Raw genomic sequence first — 23,821 nt, forward strand, 5'->3', positions numbered from 1 at the left:
ACTTAGCAAAGTACAACCATTTGATGACTTATTTGGACCGTGCATGCTATGATCAAAATAAGACTTGGACAAAATTAATTCCCTTGCATTGGATTGGACTTGGACATCTTGGACACTTATACCTTGACCATCTTGGTCATCCTCCTCTTCTTCAAAGGGAATTGCCCTCAATTCTTCATCATCATAATATAGTGCAAGATCACCCACATTGAACGTACTTGAGACGCCATGCCTTCCACCCAAATCAACCTTGTATGCATTGTCATTGATCTTTTCCACTACTTCAAATGGACCTTCAGCTCGTGGCATGAGCTTGTTTTTCCTTTGACTAGGAAATCTTTCTTTCCTCATGTAAATCCACACTAAGTCACCAACTTCAAAGTTCTTCACGTTTCTAACTCTTTTGTTGGCTTGTTTCTTGTAAGTCTCATTGGCCTTTTCAATATTCTTCCTCACTTCCTTGTGAATCTTGACCATGAACTCGGCTTGCTCTTTTGCACCTCCATGCACAAACTTATCTTGAGGTAGAGCAATAAGATCAATAGGAACATAGGGATTAACCCCGTAGACTACTTCAAAAGGTGAATACTTTGTAGTAGCACTAGGAGTCCTATTGTAAGCAAACTCGGCATGAGCAAGCTTAACATCCCAATCCTTGGTGCTCTTACTAACCAATGTTCTAAGCAAAGAACCAAGAACTCTATTCACCACCTCGGTTTGACCGTCGGTTTGTGGATGATGTGATGTAGAAAACAGCAACTTAGTTCCCATGAGACGCCATAATGACTTCCAAAAATGACTTAGGAACTTTGTATCTCGATCGGACACAATGGTGCGTGGCACCCCATGAAAACGAACCACTTCCTCAAAATATAGCTTAGCCACTTTCATGGCATCTTCAGTTTTATGACATGGAATGAAGTGAGCCATTTTTGAGAACCTATCAACAACCACCATTATTGAATCTTTACCCCTTTGAGTTCTAGGTAAAGCTACAATAAAATCCATACTAACATCTTCCCAAGGTCTCTCGGGAACTGGCAAAGGCTTGTAAAGACCCTTATGAAACACCATTTTTGCCCTTTGACAAGTAGAGCAACGACTAACCACATGATGAACCGTAGCTAACATCTTTGGCCAGTAAAAGTGAGCTTGAAGAAGCTCCATTGTCTTTTGAATCCCAACGTGACCAGCTAGACCTCCTCCATGAACTTCATGAATCAACAAACTTCTAATTGGACACTTAGGAATGCATAATCTATTTCCCTTGAAAAGAAAACCATCATGTAAGGAAAATAAATCATAAACTCCATGAACACATTTCTCCATGACGCCATTAAAATCACCATCTTCCTTGTAGTACTCTTTGATCAAATCAAAACCAAGAATCTTAGCTTCCACCACTCCAAGTAGAGAATGTCTTCTAGATAAGGCATCCGCAACAACATTAGCTTTCCCACTCTTGTATTTAGAGGAAAAGTTAAATGTTTGCAAGAACTCCACCCACTTAGCATGCCTCGAATTCAGCTTCTTTTGGCCATGAATGAATCTTAAAGACTCATGATCAGAATGTAGTATGAACGGTTGTGGCCTCAAATAATGTGACCAATGATCTAAAGCTCTTACCATTGCATAGAACTCTTTATCATAGGTGGAATAATTCAGCTTGCCTTGGCTCAACTTCTCGCTAAAATAAGCAATAGGACGCCCTTCTTGAATCAAAACGGCACCAATTCCCCTCCCACTTGCATCACACTCAACTTCAAATGGCTTTGAGAAATCTGGAAGTGCTAGGATTGGAGTGTTGCACATCTTCTCTTTGACCTCCTCAAAGGCCTTTTGAGCTTGAGGAGTCCATTCAAACGAACCCTTCTTTGTGCACTCGGTTATGGGAGCCATGAGAGTGCTAAAATTCTTGATAAACCTTCTATAGAAAGAAGCCAGTCCATGAAAAGAACGGACCTCCGTGAGTGTTTTAGGACTAGGCCATGATTGAATTGCTTCAATCTTGCTAGGATCCACCTTCACGCCATCACCTGAAAATTTGGTGATGAAAATGTGTTGCCTTTGTGGTGCCAAGGGCTCCTCCACACGTGCTTGCAATGCCCTTCTAACCACTAAATTGGTGTTGTCCTCCATCTCCGGAAAGCAATCATCTTCCCCATCCTCTTCCTTAGGACTTTCAGTCTCCTCTTCTTCAGTTTCAAATTCCTCCCAATTTATGTTTTGGGTGGCTATGAGCCTAACCTCTTGCATGGTTAAGGCCTTTGAATTAGGACAATCCTTTTTGAAATGTCCTCTACCTCCACACTTGTAACAGACAATGTCGCTAAGTTTGAAGTCTTTCTTGTCTTTCTTAGGTGATTCATTTGACTTGCTAAAGGAAGAACCCTCCTTCAAGGTGAAGGGTGGTTTGCGCACCACTGGAGTAGTGGTAGGCGTTTTCTTCTTTTTCCTCCTAGCATCAAACTTGGTCACAAGTTTGCAAGCTTCCACAAACGTGAGGTTAGTGTAACCTTCAAGCTTGTCTTGTAATTCTTGATCCAACCCAGCTACAAAACGCCCCATTTTGAGCTCTTCATTTTCAGTTACTTCACACACAATGGCAAGCCTATCAAACTCTTTGATGTAGTCTTCCACGGAATCTCCATTTTGTTGCAAAGTACTCCACTTCACATATTGGCTTTGCTTGTAATTGTGAGGAATGAAACGGTCTCTCATCCGTTTCTTCATCTTGTTCCAAGTTGATATGGGAGCTTTACCCCTAAGGGTACGTGCCCTTTGTTCCCCTTGCAACCAACCGTCACCATAGCCCTTCAGTTTCACCTTGGCTATCTTATATTTCTGCACTTCTTCTTGAATATCCTTGTACTCAAAGTACCTTTCCAAGGATTTCTCCCATTCCAAGTACTTCTCTGGATCAAGTGACCCATCAAAGGAAGGGACGTCTACTTTGAGACTCCTATCCTCCCTCCTAGGTGGAGGTTCTTCATCTTGATCTCTCCTATCTTGCTCGTTCAAGAGTCTTGCCATTAAGGCAGCAAGATTCCCTTGTAGATTGGCATTAGTCTCGGCCAACCTTTCTTGACTAGCAATGGATCGATTGAGAGCTTCCAAAGCTACCCTCAAATCTTGATTCTCTCCCATGATATGTAGGTATTCGACCCCTTTGGAAGTGTATGGAAAAACTCCCCCTACCTGGCGCGCCAAATGATGTGTAAACAAGATGAGAAACCTTGTTACAAAATGATAAGTTAAAGGGGTCACACGTTTTTTGGTATATTTTTTTAGTATGATCAGATTAGTTAGGGGAACTCTCACCCTAAACTTGAGGATATAACAAGGAGGAACACTCACTCACTTGTTTGGGTGTAGCTTAGATTAGGGAACTCTCACCAAATCGTCAACTACAAGCTTTAGTTTTAGGAACTCTCACTAAAACTCTAACTCTTCAAATTTGGAACACTCAAATTTGGACAATTAAAATTGACTAAACACAAGTCAAGTTCAATAAACAAAACACAAGTTTTTTGGCAAATTTCTGGATGTGTTTTTCATTCATCAAAGTATGCTATATATAGCATTCTTACATTAAATAATTACAACCTTTCACTTGCCTAAATAAATTCACAAAAGAAAATAAAAAGACAACAAAATAAAAGAGAATTAAGTGGCTAATCAATGTCCACATTAATCTCCATTACACACACTTAAGACTAATTAAACAAAGATTAAAACTAGGGAAGAAATGGCCAGCAATTAAACTCTTCACATGGCTCCTTCAAGTGTGCAAAGTAACATCCAAAACAGCCCATTCATTTGCCTGGTAACTCCCATTTACTCCTCCATTTAAGCTTCTTTATTATTGCATTTTACTCCTACAATAATGCCTAGTAACCCCCACTAAAAAAGGTTAATATTCAGCCATAAATACTCCTAAAAACATGCCCCTTTGAATTCCAAAACTGCAGCTTTAAATGAGATTAAAAACCAGCTTTAAATCTCCTTAAAACATGCCCCTTCGTATTTCAAAACTGTTTGGAATTAATTCCTTGTAACCGACACCCTTTAATTTATACTTTCAACAAAGTACTTAGTCATACTTAGCAAAGTACAACCATTTGATGACTTATTTGGACCGTGCATGCTATGATCAAAATAAGACTTGGACAAAATTAATTCCCTTGCATTGGATTGGACTTGGACATCTTGGACACTTGTACCTTGACCATCTTGGTCATCCTCCTCTTCTTCAAAGGGAATTGCCCTCAATTCTTCATCATCATAATATAGTGCAAGATCACCCACATTGAACGTACTTGAGACGCCATGCCTTCCACCCAAATCAACCTTGTATGCATTGTCATTGATCTTTTCCACTACTTCAAATGGACCTTCAGCTCGTGGCATGAGCTTGTTTTTCCTTTGACTAGGAAATCTTTCTTTCCTCATGTAAATCCACACTAAGTCACCAACTTCAAAGTTCTTCACGTTTCTAACTCTTTTGTTGGCTTGTTTCTTGTAAGTCTCATTGGCCTTTTCAATATTCTTCCTCACTTCCTTGTGAATCTTGACCATGAACTCGGCTTGCTCTTTTGCACCTCCATGCACAAACTTATCTTGAGGTAGAGCAATAAGATCAATAGGAACATAGGGATTAACCCCGTAGACTACTTCAAAAGGTGAATACTTTGTAGTAGCACTAGGAGTCCTATTGTAAGCAAACTCGGCATGAGCAAGCTTAACATCCCAATCCTTGGTGCTCTTACTAACCAATGTTCTAAGCAAAGAACCAAGAACTCTATTCACCACCTCGGTTTGACCGTCGGTTTGTGGATGATGTGATGTAGAAAACAGCAACTTAGTTCCCATGAGACGCCATAATGACTTCCAAAAATGACTTAGGAACTTTGTATCTCGATCGGACACAATGGTGCGTGGCACCCCATGAAAACGAACCACTTCCTCAAAATATAGCTTAGCCACTTTCATGGCATCTTCAGTTTTATGACATGGAATGAAGTGAGCCATTTTTGAGAACCTATCAACAACCACCATTATTGAATCTTTACCCCTTTGAGTTCTAGGTAAAGCTACAATAAAATCCATACTAACATCTTCCCAAGGTCTCTCGGGAACTGGCAAAGGCTTGTAAAGACCCTTATGAAACACCATTTTTGCCCTTTGACAAGTAGAGCAACGACTAACCACATGATGAACCGTAGCTAACATCTTTGGCCAGTAAAAGTGAGCTTGAAGAAGCTCCATTGTCTTTTGAATCCCAACGTGACCAGCTAGACCTCCTCCATGAACTTCATGAATCAACAAACTTCTAATTGGACACTTAGGAATGCATAATCTATTTCCCTTGAAAAGAAAACCATCATGTAAGGAAAATAAATCATAAACTCCATGAACACATTTCTCCATGACGCCATTAAAATCACCATCTTCCTTGTAGTACTCTTTGATCAAATCAAAACCAAGAATCTTAGCTTCCACCACTCCAAGTAGAGAATGTCTTCTAGATAAGGCATCCGCAACAACATTAGCTTTCCCACTCTTGTATTTAGAGGAAAAGTTAAATGTTTGCAAGAACTCCACCCACTTAGCATGCCTCGAATTCAGCTTCTTTTGGCCATGAATGAATCTTAAAGACTCATGATCAGAATGTAGTATGAACGGTTGTGGCCTCAAATAATGTGACCAATGATCTAAAGCTCTTACCATTGCATAGAACTCTTTATCATAGGTGGAATAATTCAGCTTGCCTTGGCTCAACTTCTCGCTAAAATAAGCAATAGGACGCCCTTCTTGAATCAAAACGGCACCAATTCCCCTCCCACTTGCATCACACTCAACTTCAAATGGCTTTGAGAAATCTGGAAGTGCTAGGATTGGAGTGTTGCACATCTTCTCTTTGACCTCCTCAAAGGCCTTTTGAGCTTGAGGAGTCCATTCAAACGAACCCTTCTTTGTGCACTCGGTTATGGGAGCCATGAGAGTGCTAAAATTCTTGATAAACCTTCTATAGAAAGAAGCCAGTCCATGAAAAGAACGGACCTCCGTGAGTGTTTTAGGACTAGGCCATGATTGAATTGCTTCAATCTTGCTAGGATCCACCTTCACGCCATCACCTGAAAATTTGGTGATGAAAATGTGTTGCCTTTGTGGTGCCAAGGGCTCCTCCACACGTGCTTGCAATGCCCTTCTAACCACTAAATTGGTGTTGTCCTCCATCTCCGGAAAGCAATCATCTTCCCCATCCTCTTCCTTAGGACTTTCAGTCTCCTCTTCTTCAGTTTCAAATTCCTCCCAATTTATGTTTTGGGTGGCTATGAGCCTAACCTCTTGCATGGTTAAGGCCTTTGAATTAGGACAATCCTTTTTGAAATGTCCTCTACCTCCACACTTGTAACAGACAATGTCGCTAAGTTTGAAGTCTTTCTTGTCTTTCTTAGGTGATTCATTTGACTTGCTAAAGGAAGAACCCTCCTTCAAGGTGAAGGGTGGTTTGCGCACCACTGGAGTAGTGGTAGGCGTTTTCTTCTTTTTCCTCCTAGCATCAAACTTGGTCACAAGTTTGCAAGCTTCCACAAACGTGAGGTTAGTGTAACCTTCAAGCTTGTCTTGTAATTCTTGATCCAACCCAGCTACAAAACGCCCCATTTTGAGCTCTTCATTTTCAGTTACTTCACACACAATGGCAAGCCTATCAAACTCTTTGATGTAGTCTTCCACGGAATCTCCATTTTGTTGCAAAGTACTCCACTTCACATATTGGCTTTGCTTGTAATTGTGAGGAATGAAACGGTCTCTCATCCGTTTCTTCATCTTGTTCCAAGTTGATATGGGAGCTTTACCCCTAAGGGTACGTGCCCTTTGTTCCCCTTGCAACCAACCGTCACCATAGCCCTTCAGTTTCACCTTGGCTATCTTATATTTCTGCACTTCTTCTTGAATATCCTTGTACTCAAAGTACCTTTCCAAGGATTTCTCCCATTCCAAGTACTTCTCTGGATCAAGTGACCCATCAAAGGAAGGGACGTCTACTTTGAGACTCCTATCCTCCCTCCTAGGTGGAGGTTCTTCATCTTGATCTCTCCTATCTTGCTCGTTCAAGAGTCTTGCCATTAAGGCAGCAAGATTCCCTTGTAGATTGGCATTAGTCTCGGCCAACCTTTCTTGACTAGCAATGGATCGATTGAGAGCTTCCAAAGCTACCCTCAAATCTTGATTCTCTCCCATGATATGTAGGTATTCGACCCCTTTGGAAGTGTATGGAAAAACTCCCCCTACCTGGCGCGCCAAATGATGTGTAAACAAGATGAGAAACCTTGTTACAAAATGATAAGTTAAAGGGGTCACACGTTTTTTGGTATATTTTTTTAGTATGATCAGATTAGTTAGGGGAACTCTCACCCTAAACTTGAGGATATAACAAGGAGGAACACTCACTCACTTGTTTGGGTGTAGCTTAGATTAGGGAACTCTCACCAAATCGTCAACTACAAGCTTTAGTTTTAGGAACTCTCACTAAAACTCTAACTCTTCAAATTTGGAACACTCAAATTTGGACAATTAAAATTGACTAAACACAAGTCAAGTTCAATAAACAAAACACAAGTTTTTTGGCAAATTTCTGGATGTGTTTTTCATTCATCAAAGTATGCTATATATAGCATTCTTACATTAAATAATTACAACCTTTCACTTGCCTAAATAAATTCACAAAAGAAAATAAAAAGACAACAAAATAAAAGAGAATTAAGTGGCTAATCAATGTCCACATTAATCTCCACTACACACACTTAAGACTAATTAAACAAAGATTAAAACTAGGGAAGAAATGGCCAGCAATTAAACTCTTCACATGGCTCCTTCAAGTGTGCAAAGTAACATCCAAAACAGCCCATTCATTTGCCTGGTAACTCCCATTTACTCCTCCATTTAAGCTTCTTTATTATTGCATTTTACTCCTACAATAATGCCTAGTAACCCCCACTTAAAAAGGTTAATATTCAGCCATAAATACTCCTAAAAACATGCCCCTTTGAATTCCAAAACTGCAGCTTTAAATGAGATTAAAAACCAGCCATAAATCTCCTTAAAACATGCCCCTTCGTATTCCAAAACTGTTTGGAATTAATTCCTTGTAACCGACACCCTTTAATTTATACTTTCAACAAAGTACTTAGTCATACTTAGCAAAGTACAACCATTTGATGACTTATTTGGACCGTGCATGCTATGATCAAAATAAGACTTGGACAAAATTAATTCCCTTGCATTGGATTGGACTTGGACATCTTGGACACTTATACCTTGACCATCTTGGTCATTCTTCATCGTTCATTCTTCAATGAACATTGATCCTTGTTCATTCTTCATCGTTCATTCTTTATTGATCATTGATACTTGTTCATTCTTCATCGTTCATCCTTAATTGACCATTGATCCTTGTTCATTCTTCAATAAACATTGATCCGTGTTCATTCTTCGTCGTTCATTCATCATTGATCATTGATCCTTGTTCATTCTTCACCGTGCATTCTTCATTGATCATTGATCCTTGTTCATTCTTCATCGTTCTTTCTTCATTGATCATTGTTCCTTGTTCATTCTTCATCGTTCATTCTTCATTGACCATTGATCCTTGTTCATTCTTCAATGAACGTTGATCCTTGTTCATTCTTCATCGTTCATTCTTCAATGATCATTGGTACTTGTTCATTCTTCATCGTTCATTCATCATTAATCATTGATCCTTCTTCATTCTTCATCGCTCATTCTTCATTGATCATTGATCCTTGTTCATTCTTCATTGACCATTGATCCTTGTTCATTCTTAATCGTTCATTCTTCAATGAACATTGATCCTTGTTCATTCTTCATCGTTCAATCTTCATTGATCATTGATCCTTTTTCATTCTTCATCGTTCATTCTTCATTGATCATTGATCCTTGTTCATTCTTCATCGTTCATTCTTCAATGATCATTGGTACTTGTTTATTCTTCATCGTTCATTCTTCAATTAACATTGATCCTTGTTCATTCTTCATCGTTCATTCTTCATTGATCATTGATACTTGTTCATTCTTCATCGTTCATTCTTAATTGACCATTGATCCTTGTTCATTCTTCAATAAACATTGATCCTTGTTCAATCTTCGTCGTTCATTCATCATTGATCATTGATCCTTGTTCATTCTTCATCGTGCATTCTTCATTGATCATTGATCCTTGTTCATTCTTCATCGTTCATTCTTTATTGATCATTGATACTTGTTCATTCTTCATCGTTCATTCTTAATTGACCATTGATCCTTGTTCATTCTTCAATAAACATTGATCCTTGTTCATTCTTCGTCGTTCATTCATCATTGATCATTGATCCTTGTTCATTCTTCATCGTGCATTCTTCATTGATCATTGATCCTTGTTCATTCTTCATCGTTCATTCTTCATTGATCATTGATCCTTTTTCATTCTTCATCGTTCATTCTTCATTTACCATTGATCCTTGTTCATTCTTCATCGTTCATTCGCCATTGATCATTGATCCTTGTTTATTCTTCATCGTGCATTCTTCATTGATCATTGATCCTTGTTCATTCTTCATCGTTCATTCTTCATTGATCATTGATCCTGGTTCATTCTTCATTGTTCATTCTTAAATGATCATTGATCCTTGTTCATTCTTCATCGTTCATTCATTATTGATCATTGATCCTTTTTCATTCTTCATCATTCATTCTTAATTGATCATTGATCCTTGTTCATTCCTCATCGTTCAATCTTTATTGATCATTTATCCTTGTTCATTCTTCATCGTTTATTCTTCAATGAAAATTGATCCTTGTTCATTCTTAATCGTTCATTCATCATTGATCATTGATCCTTGTTCATTCTTCATCGTTCATTCTTTATTGACCATTGATCCTTGTTCATTCTTCAATGAACATTGATCCTTGTTCATTCATCATCGTTCATTCTTCATTGATCATTGATACTTGTTCATTCTTCATCGTTCATTCTTAATTGACCAGTGATCCTTGTTCATTCTTCAATAAACATTGATCCTTGTTCATTCTTCGTCGTTCATTCATCATTGTTCATTGATCCTTGTTCATTCTTCATCGTGCATTCTTCATTGATCATTGATCGTTGTTTATTCTTCATCGTTCATTCTTCATTGATCATTGATCCTTTTTCATTCTTCATCGTTCATTCTTCATTTACCATTGATCCTTGTTCATTCTTCAAAAAGAATTGATGCTTGTTCATTCTTCATCGTTCATTCGTCATTGATCATTGATCCTTGTTCATTCTTCATCGTGCATTCTTCATTGATCATTGATCCTTGTTCATTCTTCATCGTTCATTCATCATTGATCATTGATCCTTGTTCATTCTTCATCGTTCATTCTTCATTGACCATTGATCCTTGTTCTTTCTTCAATGAACATTGATCCTTGTTCATTCTTCATCGTTCATTCTTCAATGATCATTGGTTCTTGTTCATTCTTCATCGTTCGTTCATCATTAATCATTGATCCTTCTTCATTCCTCATCGTTCATTCTTCATTGATCATTGATCCTTCTTCATTCTTCATTGACCATTGATCCTTGTTCATTCTTAATCGTTCATTCTTCAATGAACATTGATCCTTGTTCATTCTTCATCGTTCATTCTTCATTGATTATTGATCCTGGTTCATTCTTCATCGTTCATTCTTAAATGATCATTGATCCTTGTTCATTCTTCATCGTTCATTCATTATTGATCACTGATCCTTGTTCATTCTTCATCGTTCATTCTTAATTGATCATTGATCCTTGTTCATTCCTCATCGTTCAATCTTTATTGATCATTGATCCTTGTTCATTCTTCATCGTTCATTCTTCAATGAAAATTGATCCTTGTTCATTCTTCATCGTTCATTCTTCAATGAAAATTGATCCTTGTTCATTCTTCATCGTTCATTCATCATTGATCATTGATCCTTGTTCATTCTTCATCGTTCATTCTTTATTGACCATTGATCCTTGTTTATTCTTCAATGAACATTGATCCTTGTTCATTCATCATCGTCCATTCTTCATTGATCATTGATACTTGTTCATTCTTCATCGTTCATTCTTAATTGACCATTGATCCTTGTTCATTCTTCAATAAACATTGATCCTTGTTCATTCTTCGTCGTTCATTCATCATTGATCATTGATCCTTGTTCATTCTTCATCGTGCATTCATCATTGATCATTGATCGTTGTTTATTCTTCATCGTTCATTCTTCATTGATCATTGATCCTTTTTCATTCTTCATCGTTCATTCTTCATTTACCATTGATCCTTGTTCATTCTTCACAAAGAATTGATCCTTGTTCATTCTTCATCGTTCATTCGTCATTGATCATTGATCCTTGTTCATTCTTCATCGTGCATTCTTCATTGATCATTGATCCTTGTTCATTCTTCATCGTTCATTCTTCATTGATCATTGATCCTGGTTCATTCTTCATCGTTCATTCTTAAATGATCATTGATCCTTGTTCATTCTTCATCGTTTATTCATTATTGATCATTGATCCTTGTTCATTCTTCATCGTTAATTCTTAATTGATCATTGATCCTTGTTCATTCCTCATCGTTCAATCTTTAATAATCATTGATCCTTGTTCATTCTTCATCGTTCATTCTTCAATGATCATTGATCCTTGTTAATTCTTAATTGTTCATTCTTCAATGAACATTGATCCTTGTTCATTCTTCATCGTTCATTCTTCATTGATCATTGATACTTTTTCATGCTTCATCGTTCATTCTTCATTGACCATTGATCATTGTTCATTCTTTAATAAACATTGATCCTTGTTCATTCTTCGTCGTTCATTCATCATTCATCATTGATCCTTGTTCATTCTTCATCGTTCATTCATCATTGATCATTGATCCTTGTTCATTCTTCATCGTTCATTCTTTATTGACCATTGATCCTTGTTCATTCTTCAATGAACATTGATCCTTGTTCATTCATCATCGTTCATTCTTCATTGATCATTGGTACTTGTTCATTCTTCATCGTTCATTCTTCAATGAACATTGATCCTTGTTCATTCTTCATCGTTCATTCTTTATTGATCATTGATACTTGTTCATTCTTCATCGTTCATTCTTAATTGACCATTGATCCTTGTTCATTCTTCAATAAACATTGATCCGTGTTCATTCTTCATCGTGCATTCTTCATTGATCATTGATCGTTGTTTATTCTTCATCGTTCATTCTTCATTGATCATTGATCCTTTTTCATTCTTCATCGTTCATTCTTCATTTACCATTGATCCTTGTTCATTCTTCACAAAGAATTGATCCTTGTTCATTCTTCATCGTTCATTCGTCATTGATCATTGATTCCGTTTCATTCTTCATCGTGCATTCTTCATTGATCATTGATCCTTGTTCATTCTTCATCGTTCATTCTTCATTGATCATTGATCCTGGTTCATTCTTCATCGTTTATTCCTAAATGATCATTGATTCTTGTTCATTCTTCATCGTTCATTCATTATTGATCATTGATCCTTGTTCATTCTTCATCGTTAATTCTTAATTGATCATTGATCCTTGTTCATTCCTCATCGTTCAATCTTTAATAATCATTGATCGTTGTTCATTCTTCATCGTTCATTCTTCAATGATCATTGATCCTTGTTAATTCTTAATTGTTCATTCTTCAATGAACATTGATCCTTGTTCATTCTTCATCGTTCATTCATCATTCATCATTGATCCTTGTTCATTCTTCATCGTTCATTCATCATTGATCATTCATCCTTGTTCATTCTTCATCGTTGATTCTTCATTGACCATTGATCCTTGTTCATTCTTCAATGAACATTGATCCTTGTTCATTCTTCATCGTTCATTCTTAAATGATCATTGGTACTTGTTCATTCTTCATCGTTCCTTCATCATTAATCATTGATCCTTTTTCATTCTTCATCGTTCATTCTTCATTGATCATTCATCCTTGTTCATTCTTAATTGACCATTGATCCTTGTTTATTCTTAATCGTTCATTCTTCAATGAACATTGATCCTTGTTCATTCTTCATCGTTCAATCTTCATTGATCATTGATCCTTGTTCATTCTTCATCGTTCATTCTTCATTGATCATTGATCCTTGTTCATTCTTCATCGTTCATTCTTCAATGATCATTGGTACTTGTTCATTCTTCCTCGTTCATTCTTCAATGAACATTGATCCTTGTTCATTCTTCATCGTTCATTCTTTATTGATCATTGATCCTTGTTCATTCTTCATCGTTAATTCTTAATTGATCATTGATCCTTGTTCATTCCTCATCGTTCAATCTTTAATAATCATTGATCCTTGTTCATTCTTCATCGTTCATTCTTCAATGATCATTGATCCTTGTTCATTCTTAATTGTTCATTCTTCAATGAACATTGATCCTTGTTCATTCTTCATCGTTCTTTCTTCATTGATCATTGTTCCTTGTTCATTCTTCATCGTTCATTCTTCATTGACCATTGATCCTTGTTCATTCTTCAATGAACGTTGATCCTTGTTCATTCTTCATCGTTCATTCTTCAATGATCATTGGTACTTGTTCATTCTTCATCGTTCATTCATCATTAATCATTGATCCTTCTTCATTCTTCATCGCTCATTCTTCATTGATCATTGATCCTTGTTCATTCTTCATTGACCATTGATCCTTGTTCATTCTTAATCGTTCATTCTTCAATGAACATTGATCCTTGTTCATTCTTCATCGTTCAATCTTCATTGATCATTGATCCTTTTTCATTCTTCATCGTTCATTCTTCATTGATCATTGATCCTTGTTCATTCTTCATCGTTCATTCTTCAATGATCATTGGTACTTGTTTATTCTTCATCGTTCATTCTTCAATGAACATTGATCCTTGTTGATTCTTCATCGTTCATTCTTCATTGATCATTGATACTTGTTCATTCTTCATCGTTCATTCTTAATTGACCATTGATCCTTGTTCATTCTTCAATAAACATTGATCCGTGTTCATTCTTCGTCGTTCATTCATCATTGATCATTGATCCTTGTTCATTCTTCACCGTGCATTCTTCATTGATCATTGATCCTTGTTCATTCTTCATCGTTCTTTCTTCATTGATCATTGTTCCTTGTTCATTCTTCATCGTTCATTCATCATTAATCATTGATCCTTCTTCATTCTTCATCGCTCATTCTTCATTGATCATTGATCCTTGTTCATTCTTCATTGTTCATTCTTCATTGATCATTGATCCTTTTTCATTCTTCATCGTTCATTCTTCATTTACCATTGATCCTTGTTCATTCTTCATCGTTCATTCGTCATTGATCATTGATCCTTGTTTATTCTTCATCGTGCATTCTTCATTGATCATTGATCCTTGTTCATTCTTCATCGTTCATTCTTCATTGATCATTGATCCTGGTTAATTCTTCATCGTTCATTCTTAAATGATCATTGATCCTTGTTCATTCTTCATCGTTCATTCATTATTGATCATTGATCCTTGTTCATTCTTCATCGTTCATTCTTAATTGATCATTGATCCTTGTTCATTCCTCATCGTTCAATCTTTATTGATCATTTATCCTTGTTCATTCTTCATCGTTCATTCTTCAATGAAAATTGATCCTTGTTCATTCTTCATCGTTCATTCATCATTGATCATTGATCCTTGTTCATTCTTCATCGTTCATTCTTTATTGACCATTGATCCTTGTTCATTCTTCAATGAACATTGATCCTTGTTCATTCATCATCGTTCATTCTTCATTGATCATTGATACTTGTTCATTCTTCATCGTTCATTCTTAATTGACCATTGATCCTTGTTCATTCTTAAATGAACATTGATCCTTGTTCATTCATCATCGTTCATTCTTCATTGATCATTGATGCTTGTTCATTCTTCATCGTTCATTCTTAATTGACCAGTGATCCTTGTTCATTCTTCAATAAACATTGATCCTTGTTCATTCTTCGTCGTTCATTCATCATTGTTCATTGATCCTTGTTCATTCTTCATCGTGCATTCTTCATTGATCATTGATCCTTGTTCATTCTTCATTGTTCTTTCTTCATTGATCATTGTTCCTTGTTCATTCTTCATCGTTCATTCTTCATTGACCATTGATCCTTGTTCATTCATCAATGAACGTTGATCCTTGTTCATTCTTCATCGTTCATTCTTCAATGATCATTGGTACTTGTTCATTCTTCATCGTTCATTCATCATTAATCATTTATCCTTCTTCATTCTTCATCGCTCATTCTTCATTGATCATTGATCCTTGTTCATTCTTCATTGACCATTGATCCTTGTTCATTCTTAATCGTTCATTCTTCAATGAACATTGATCCTTGTTCATTCTTCATCGTTCAATCTTCATTGATCATTGATCCTTTTTCATTCTTCATCGTTCATTCTTCATTGATCATTGATCCTTGTTCATTCTTCATCGTTCATTCTTCAATGATCATTGGTACTTGTTTATTCTTCATAGTTCATTCTTCAATGAACATTGATCCTTGTTCATTCTTCATCGTTCATTCTTCATTGATCATTGATACTTGTTCATTCTTCATCGTTCATTCTTAATTGACCATTGATCCTTGTTCATTCTTCAATAAACATTGATCCTTGTTCATTCTTCGTCGTTCATTCATCATTGATCATTGATCCTTGTTCATTCTTCATCGTGCATTCTTCATTGATCATTGATCCTTGTTCATTCTTCATCGTTCATTCTTCATTGATCATTGATCCTTTTTCATTCTTCATCGTTCATTCTTCATTTACCATTGATCCTTGTTCATTCTTCATCGTTCATTCGTCATTGATCATTGATCCTTGTTTATTCTTCATCGTGCATTCTTCATTGATCATTGATCCTTGTTCATTCTTCATCGTTCATTCTTCATTGATCATTGATCCTGGTTCATTCTTCATCGTTCATTCTTAAATGATCATTGATCCTTGTTCATTCTTCATCGTTCATTCATTATTGATCATTGATCCTTGTTCATTCTTCATCGTTCATTCTTAATTGATCATTGATCCTTGTTCATTCCTCATCGTTCAATCTTTATTGATCATTTATCCTTGTTCATTCTTCATCATTCATTCTTCAATGAAAATTGATCCTTGTTCATTCTTCATCGTTCATTCATCATTGATCATTGATCCTTGTTCATTCTTCATCGTTCATTCTTTATTGACCATTGATCCTTGTTCATTCTTCAATGAACATTGATCCTTGTTCATTCATCATCGTTCATTCTTCATTGATCATTGATCCTTGTTTATTCTTCATCGTGCATTCTTCATTGATCATTGATCCTTGTTCATTCTTCATCGTTCATTCTTCATTGATCATTGATCCTGGTTCATTCTTCATCGTTCATTCTTAAATGATCATTGATCCTTGTTCATTCTTCATCGTTCATTCATTATTGATCATTGATCCTTTTTCATTCTTCATCATTCATTCTTAATTGATCATTGATCCTTGTTCATTCCTCATCGTTCAATCTTTATTGATCATTTATCCTTGTTCATTCTTCATCGTTTATTCTTCAATGAAAATTGATCCTTGTTCATTCTTCATCGTTCATTCATCATTGATCATTGATCCTTGTTCATTCTTCATCGTTCATTCTTTATTGACCATTGATCCTTGTTCATTCTTCAATGAACATTGATCCTTGTTCATTCATCATCGTTCATTCTTCATTGATCATTGATACTTGTTCATTCTTCATCGTTCATTCTTAATTGACCAGGGATCCTTGTTCATTCTTCAATAAACATTGATCCTTGTTCATTCTTCGTCGTTCATTCATCATTGTTCATTGATCCTTGTTCATTCTTCATCGTGCATTCTTTATTGATCATTGATCGTTGTTTATTCTTCATCGTTCATTCTTCATTGATCATTGATCCTTTTTCATTCTTCATCGTTCATTCTTCATTTACCATTGATCCTTGTTCATTCTTCAAAAAGAATTGATGCTTGTTCATTCTTCATCGTTCATTCGTCATTGATCATTGATTCTTGTTCATTCTTCATCATGCATTCTTCATTGATCATTGATCCTTGTTCATTCTTCATCGTTCATTCATCATTGATCATTGATCCTTGTTCATTCTTCATCGTTCATTCTTCATTGACCATTGATCCTTGTTCTTTCTTCAATGAACATTGATCCTTGTTCATTCTTCATCGTTCATTCTTCAATGATCATTGGTTCTTGTTCATTCTTCATCGTTCGTTCATCATTAATCATTGATCCTTCTTCATTCCTCATCGTTCATTCTTCATTGATCATTGATCCTTGTTCATTCTTCATTGACCATTGATCCTTGTTCATTCTTAATTGTTCATTCTTCAATGAACATTGATCCTTGTTCATTCTTCATCGTTCATTCTTCATTGATTATTGATCCTGGTTCATTCTTCATCGTTCATTCTTAAATGATCATTGATCCTTGTTCATTCTTCATCGTTCATTCATTATTGATCACTGAACCTTGTTCATTCTTCATCGTTCATTCTTAATTGATCATTGATCCTTGTTCATTCCTCATCGTTCAATCTTTATTGATCATTGATCCTTGTTCATTCTTCATCGTTCATTCTTCAATGAAAATTGATCCTTGTTCATTCTTCATCGTTCATTCTTCAATGAAAATTGATCCTTGTTCATTCTTCATCGTTCATTCATCATTGATCATTGATCCTTGTTCATTCTTCATCGTTCATTCTTTATTGACCATTGATCCTTGTTTATTCTTCAATGAACATTGATCCTTGTTCATTCATCATCGTTCATTCTTCATTGATCATTGATACTTGTTCATTCTTCATCGTTCATTCTTAATTGACCATTGATCCTTGTTCATTCTTCAATAAACATTGATCCTTGTTCATTCTTCGTCGTTCATTCATCATTGATCATTGATCCTTGTTCATTCTTCATCGTGCATTCATCATTGATCATTGATCGTTGTTTATTCTTCATCGTTCATTCTTCATTGATCATTGATCCTTTTTCATTCTTCATCGTTCATTCTTCATTTACCATTGATCCTTGTTCATTCTTCACAAAGAATTAATCCTTGTTCATTCTTCATCGTTCATTCGTCATTGATTATTGATCCTTGTTCATTCTTCATCGTGCATTCTTAATTGATCATTGATCCTTGTTCATTCTTCATCGTTCATTCTTCATTGATCATTGATCCTGGTTCATTCTTCATCGTTCATTCTTAAATGATCATTGATCCTTGTTCATTCTTCATCGTTTATTCATTATTGATCATTGATCCTTGTTCATTCTTCATCGTTAATTCTTAATTGATCATTGATCCTTGTTCATTCCTCATCGTTCAATCTTTAATAATCATTGATCCTTGTTCATTCTTCATCGTTCATTCTTCAATGATCATTGATCCTTGTTAATTCTTAATTGTTCATTCTTCAATGAACATTGATCCTTGTTCATTCTTCATCGTTCATTCTTCATTGATCATTGATACTTTTTCATGCTTCATCGTTCATTCTTCATTGACCATTGATCATTGTTCATTCTTTAATAAACATTGATCCTTGTTCATTCTTCGTCGTTCATTCATCATTCATCATTGATCCTTGTTCATTCTTCATCGTTCATTCATCATTGATCATTCATCCTTGTTCATTCTTCATCTTTCATTCTTCATTGACCATTGATCCTTGTTCATTCTTCTATGAACATTGATCCTTGTTCATTCTTCATCGTTCATTCTTAAATGATCATTGGTACTTGTTCATTCTTCATCGTTCATTCATCATTAATCATTGATCCTTGTTCATTCTTCATCGTTCATTCTTCATTGATCATTCATCCTTGTTCATTCTTAATTGACCATTGATCCTTGTTTATTCTTAATCGTTCATTCTTCAATGAACATTGATCCTTGTTCATTCTTCATCGTTCAATCTTCATTGATCATTGATCCTTGTTCATTCTTCATCGTTCATTCTTCATTGATCATTGATCCTTGTTCATTCTTCATCGTTCATTCTTCAATGATCATTGGTACTTGTTCATTCTTCATCGTTCATTCTTCAATGAACATTGATCCTTGTTCATTCTTCATCGTTCATTCTTTATTGATCATTGATCCTTGTTCATTCTTCATCGTTAATTCTTAATTGATCATTGATCCTTGTTCATTCCTCATCGTTCAATCTTTAATAATCATTGATCCTTGTTCATTCTTCATCGTTCATTCTTCAATGATCATTGATCCTTGTTCATTCTTAATTGTTCATTCTTCAATGAACATTGATCCTTGTTCATTCTTCATTGATCATTGTTACTTTTTCATGCTTCATCGTTCATTCTTCATTGACCATTGATCATTGTTCATTCTTTAATAAACATTGATCCTTGTTCATTCTTCGTCGTTCATTCATCATTCATAATTGATCCTTGTTCATTCTTCATCGTTCATTCATCCTTGTTCATTCTTCATCGTTCATTCTTCATTGACCATTGATCCTTGTTCATTCTTCATCGTTCATTCTTCAATGATCATTGGTGCTTGTTCATTCTTCATCGTTCATTCATCATTAATCATTGATCCTTGTTCATTCTTCATCGTTCATTCTTCATTGATCATTCATCCTTGTTCATTCTTAATTGACCATTGATCCTTGTTCATTCTTCATCGTTCATTCATCATTAATCATTGATCCTTGTTCATTCTTCATCGTTCATTCTTCAATGATCATTGGTACTTGTTCATTCTTCATCGTTCATTCTTCAATGAACATTGATCCTTGTTCATTCTTCATCGTTCATTCTTTATTGATCATTGATACTTGTTCATTCTTCATCGTTCATTCTTAATTGACCATTGATCCTTGTTCATTCTTCAATAAACATTGATCCGTGTTCATTCTTCGTCGTTCATTCATCATTGATCATTGATCCTTGTTCATTCTTCACCGTGCATTCTTCATTGATCATTGATCGTTGTTCATTCTTCATCGTTCTTTCTTCATTGATCATTGTTCCTTGTTCATTCTTCATCGTTCATTCTTCATTGACGATTGATCCTTGTTCATTCTTCAATGAACGTTGATCCTTGTTCATTCTTCATCGTTCATTCTTCAATGATCATTGGTACTTGTTCATTCTTCATCGTTCATTCATCATTAATCATTGATCCTTCTTCATTCTTCATCGCTCATTCTTCATTGATCATTGATCCTTGTTCATTCTTCATTGACCATTGATCCTTGTTCATTCTTAATCGTTCATTCTTCAATGAACATTGATCCTTGTTCATTCTTCATCGTTCAATCTTCATTGATCATTGATCCTTTTTCATTCTTCATCGTTCATTCTTCATTGATCATTGATCCTTGTTCATTCTTCATCGTTCATTCTTCAATGATCATTGGTACTTGTTCATTCTTCATCGTTCATTCTTCAATGAACATTGATCCTTGTTCATTCTTCATCGTTCATTCTTCATTGATCATTGATACTTGTTCATTCTTCATCGTTCATTCTTAATTGACCATTGATCCTTGTTCATTCTTCAATAAACATTGATCCTTGTTCATTCTTCGTCGTTCATTCATCATTGATCATTGATCCTTGTTCATTCTTCATCGTGCATTCTTCATTGATCATTGATCCTTGTTCATTCTTCATCGTTCATTCTTCATTGATCATTGATCCTTTTTCATTCTTCATCGTTCATTCTTCATTTACCATTGATCCTTGTTCGTTCTTCAAAAAGAATTGATCCTTGTTCATTCTTCATCGTTCATTCGTCATTGATCATTGATCCTTGTTTATTCTTCATCGTGTATTCTTCATTGATCATTGATCCTTGTTCATTCTTCATCGTTCATTCTTCATTGATCATTGATCCTGGTTCATTCTTCATCGTTCATTCTTCAATGATCATTGATCCTTATTCATTCCTCATCGTTCAATCTTTATTGATCGTTTATCCTTGTTCATTCTTCATCGTTCATTCTTCAATGAAAATTGATCCTTGTTCATTCTTCATCGTTCATTCATCATTGATCATTGATCCTTGTTCATTCTTCATCGTTCATTCTTTATTGACCATTGATCCTTGTTCATTCTTCAATGAACATTGATCCTTGTTCATTCATCATCGTTCATTCTTCATTGATCATTGATACTTGTTCATTCTTCATCGTTCATTCTTAATTGACCATTGATCCTTGTTCATTCTTCAATAAACATTGATCCTTGATCATTCTTCGTCGTTCATTCATCATTGAACATTGATCCTTGTTCATTCTTCATCGTGCATTCTTCATTGATCATTGATCCTTGTTCATTCTTCATCGTTCATTCTTCATTGATCATTGATCCTTTTTCATTCTTCATCGTTCATTCTTCATTTACCATTGATCCTTGTTCGTTCTTCAAAAAGAATTGATCCTTGTTCATTCTTCATCGTTCATTCGTCATTGATCATTGATCCTTGTTCATTCTTCATCGTCCATTCTTCATTGATCATTGGTTCTTGTTCATTCTTCATCGTTCATTCATCATTAATCATTGATCCTTCTTCATTCCTCATCGTTCATTCTTCATTGATCATTGATCCTTGTTCATTCTTCATTGACCATTGATCCTTGTTCATTCTTAATCGTTCATTCTTCAATGAACATTGATCCTTGTTCATTCTTCATCGTTCATTCTTCATTGATCATTGATCCTGGTTCATTCTTCATCGTTCATTCTTAAATGATCATTGATCCTTGTTTATTCTTCATCGTTCATTCATTATTGATCACTGATCCTTGTTCATTCTTCATCGTTAATTCTTAATTGATCATTGATCCTTGTTCATTCCTCATCGTTCAATCTTTATTGATCATTGATCCTTGTTCATTCTTCATCGTTCATTCTTCAATGAAAATTGATCCTTGTTCATTCTTCATCGTTCATTCTTCAATGAAAATTGATCCTTGTTCTTTCTTCATCGTTCATTCTTCATTGATCATTGATCCTTTTTCATTCTTCATCGTTCATTCTTCATTTACCATTGATCCTTGTTCATTCTTCACAAAGAATTGATCCTTGTTCATTCTTCATCGTTCATTCGTCATTGATCATTGATCCTTGTTCATTCTTCATCGTGCATTCTTCATTGATCATTGATCCTTGTTCATTCTTCATCGTTCATTCTTCATTGATCATTGATCCTGGTTCATTCTTCATCGTTCATTCTTAAATGATCATTGATCCTTGTTCATTCTTCATCGTTCATTCATTATTGATCATTGATCCTTGTTCATTCTTCATCGTTAATTCTTAATTGATCATTGATCCTTGTTCATTCCTCATCGTTCAATCTTTAATAATCATTGATCCTTGTTCATTCTTCATCGTTCATTCTTCAATGATCATTGATCCTTGTTAATTCTTAATTTTTCATTCTTCTATGAACATTGATCCTTGTTCATTCTTCATCGTTCATTCTTCATTGATCATTGATACTTTTTCATGCTTCATCGTTCATTCTTCATTGACCATTGATCATTGTTCATTCTTTAATAAACATTGATCCTTGTTCATTCTTCGTCGTTCATTCATCATTCATCATTGATCCTTGTTCATTCTTCATCGTTCATTCATCCTTGTTCATTCTTCATCGTTCATTCTTCATTGACGATTGATCCTTGTTCATTCTTCAATGAACATTGATCCTTGTTCATTCTTCATCGTTCATTCTTCAATTGATGTAGGATCACCTACATCTAGTTCTGCTGAGCTAGCCAAGATCAATATAATGATGCATCAAATGGAAGACGCTAAAATTCAAGGTCCAAAACTGAAATCCTTTAATTTCGTAGTCATAAACTAAGTCTTCTTTTTTTTTTTTTTTTTTTTTTTGGGTCGTTTTATTATTTAAGTCGTTTATTTTATTTCGAGTATTTGGGTCTTTTGTTTTCTTCGAAATGATTTAAGCCAGGTTTAGGATCAAGCTTAATCATTTCTCATGCTTAGTTAGTCGAGTTGTACTTTTCTTTTATTTGAGTTTAGTATTTAATTTTGCTCATGGGTCGAATATTATGCGATTGAAACGCAAGCAAGCAGCTGAAAATATCAAGCAAATAAACCAAGGAAATATGAAGAATATAAATATGAAGGTTCAGCAAGTGGAAGATTAAAAAAATATATTTAGCAAAATCAAGTTGTTTGAGACAGCAAATAAACCAAGGACATATGAAGATATTTGCAAATCATACAAGAATTCAGCCGTTGGGAAATCTGATTTTGGTTCATTATCACATGAAGATCTTTTCTACAAAAAACAAATCAGCCTAGAAAATAGCCTATGAAGACTTTGTAAGATATAGCTATGCACTATAAAATAGCCTAATTATTTCCATAGAAGATTGTAAGATGCAACTTGCAAGTGGATTCCTAGCCGTTAAGAAACAAGCAACATTCTGATTTTTTTGCTTTTTAATTTAATTTTTTTTTATTTTTTTTATTTTTTGTTGGGCTGATTTCCTTTTAGTATAAATAGGCTTGTAGTTCATGTAATGAAGGCATTCAGCTTGCATAATACAAACACAACCCTTTGAGCAATTTTCCTTGTTCTTATTTGCAATTTACTTTAACTTGGATTAGTTTAAGTAATTTGAAGTTCCTATGCTTTTCATACTTTTGGCTAAAGTTTGAATGTGTTCTTAGGAGC

Source organism: Amaranthus tricolor, chromosome 4 (genome assembly GCF_026212465.1).
Source record: "Amaranthus tricolor cultivar Red isolate AtriRed21 chromosome 4, ASM2621246v1, whole genome shotgun sequence".
Taxonomy (NCBI): Eukaryota; Viridiplantae; Streptophyta; class Magnoliopsida; order Caryophyllales; family Amaranthaceae; genus Amaranthus; species Amaranthus tricolor.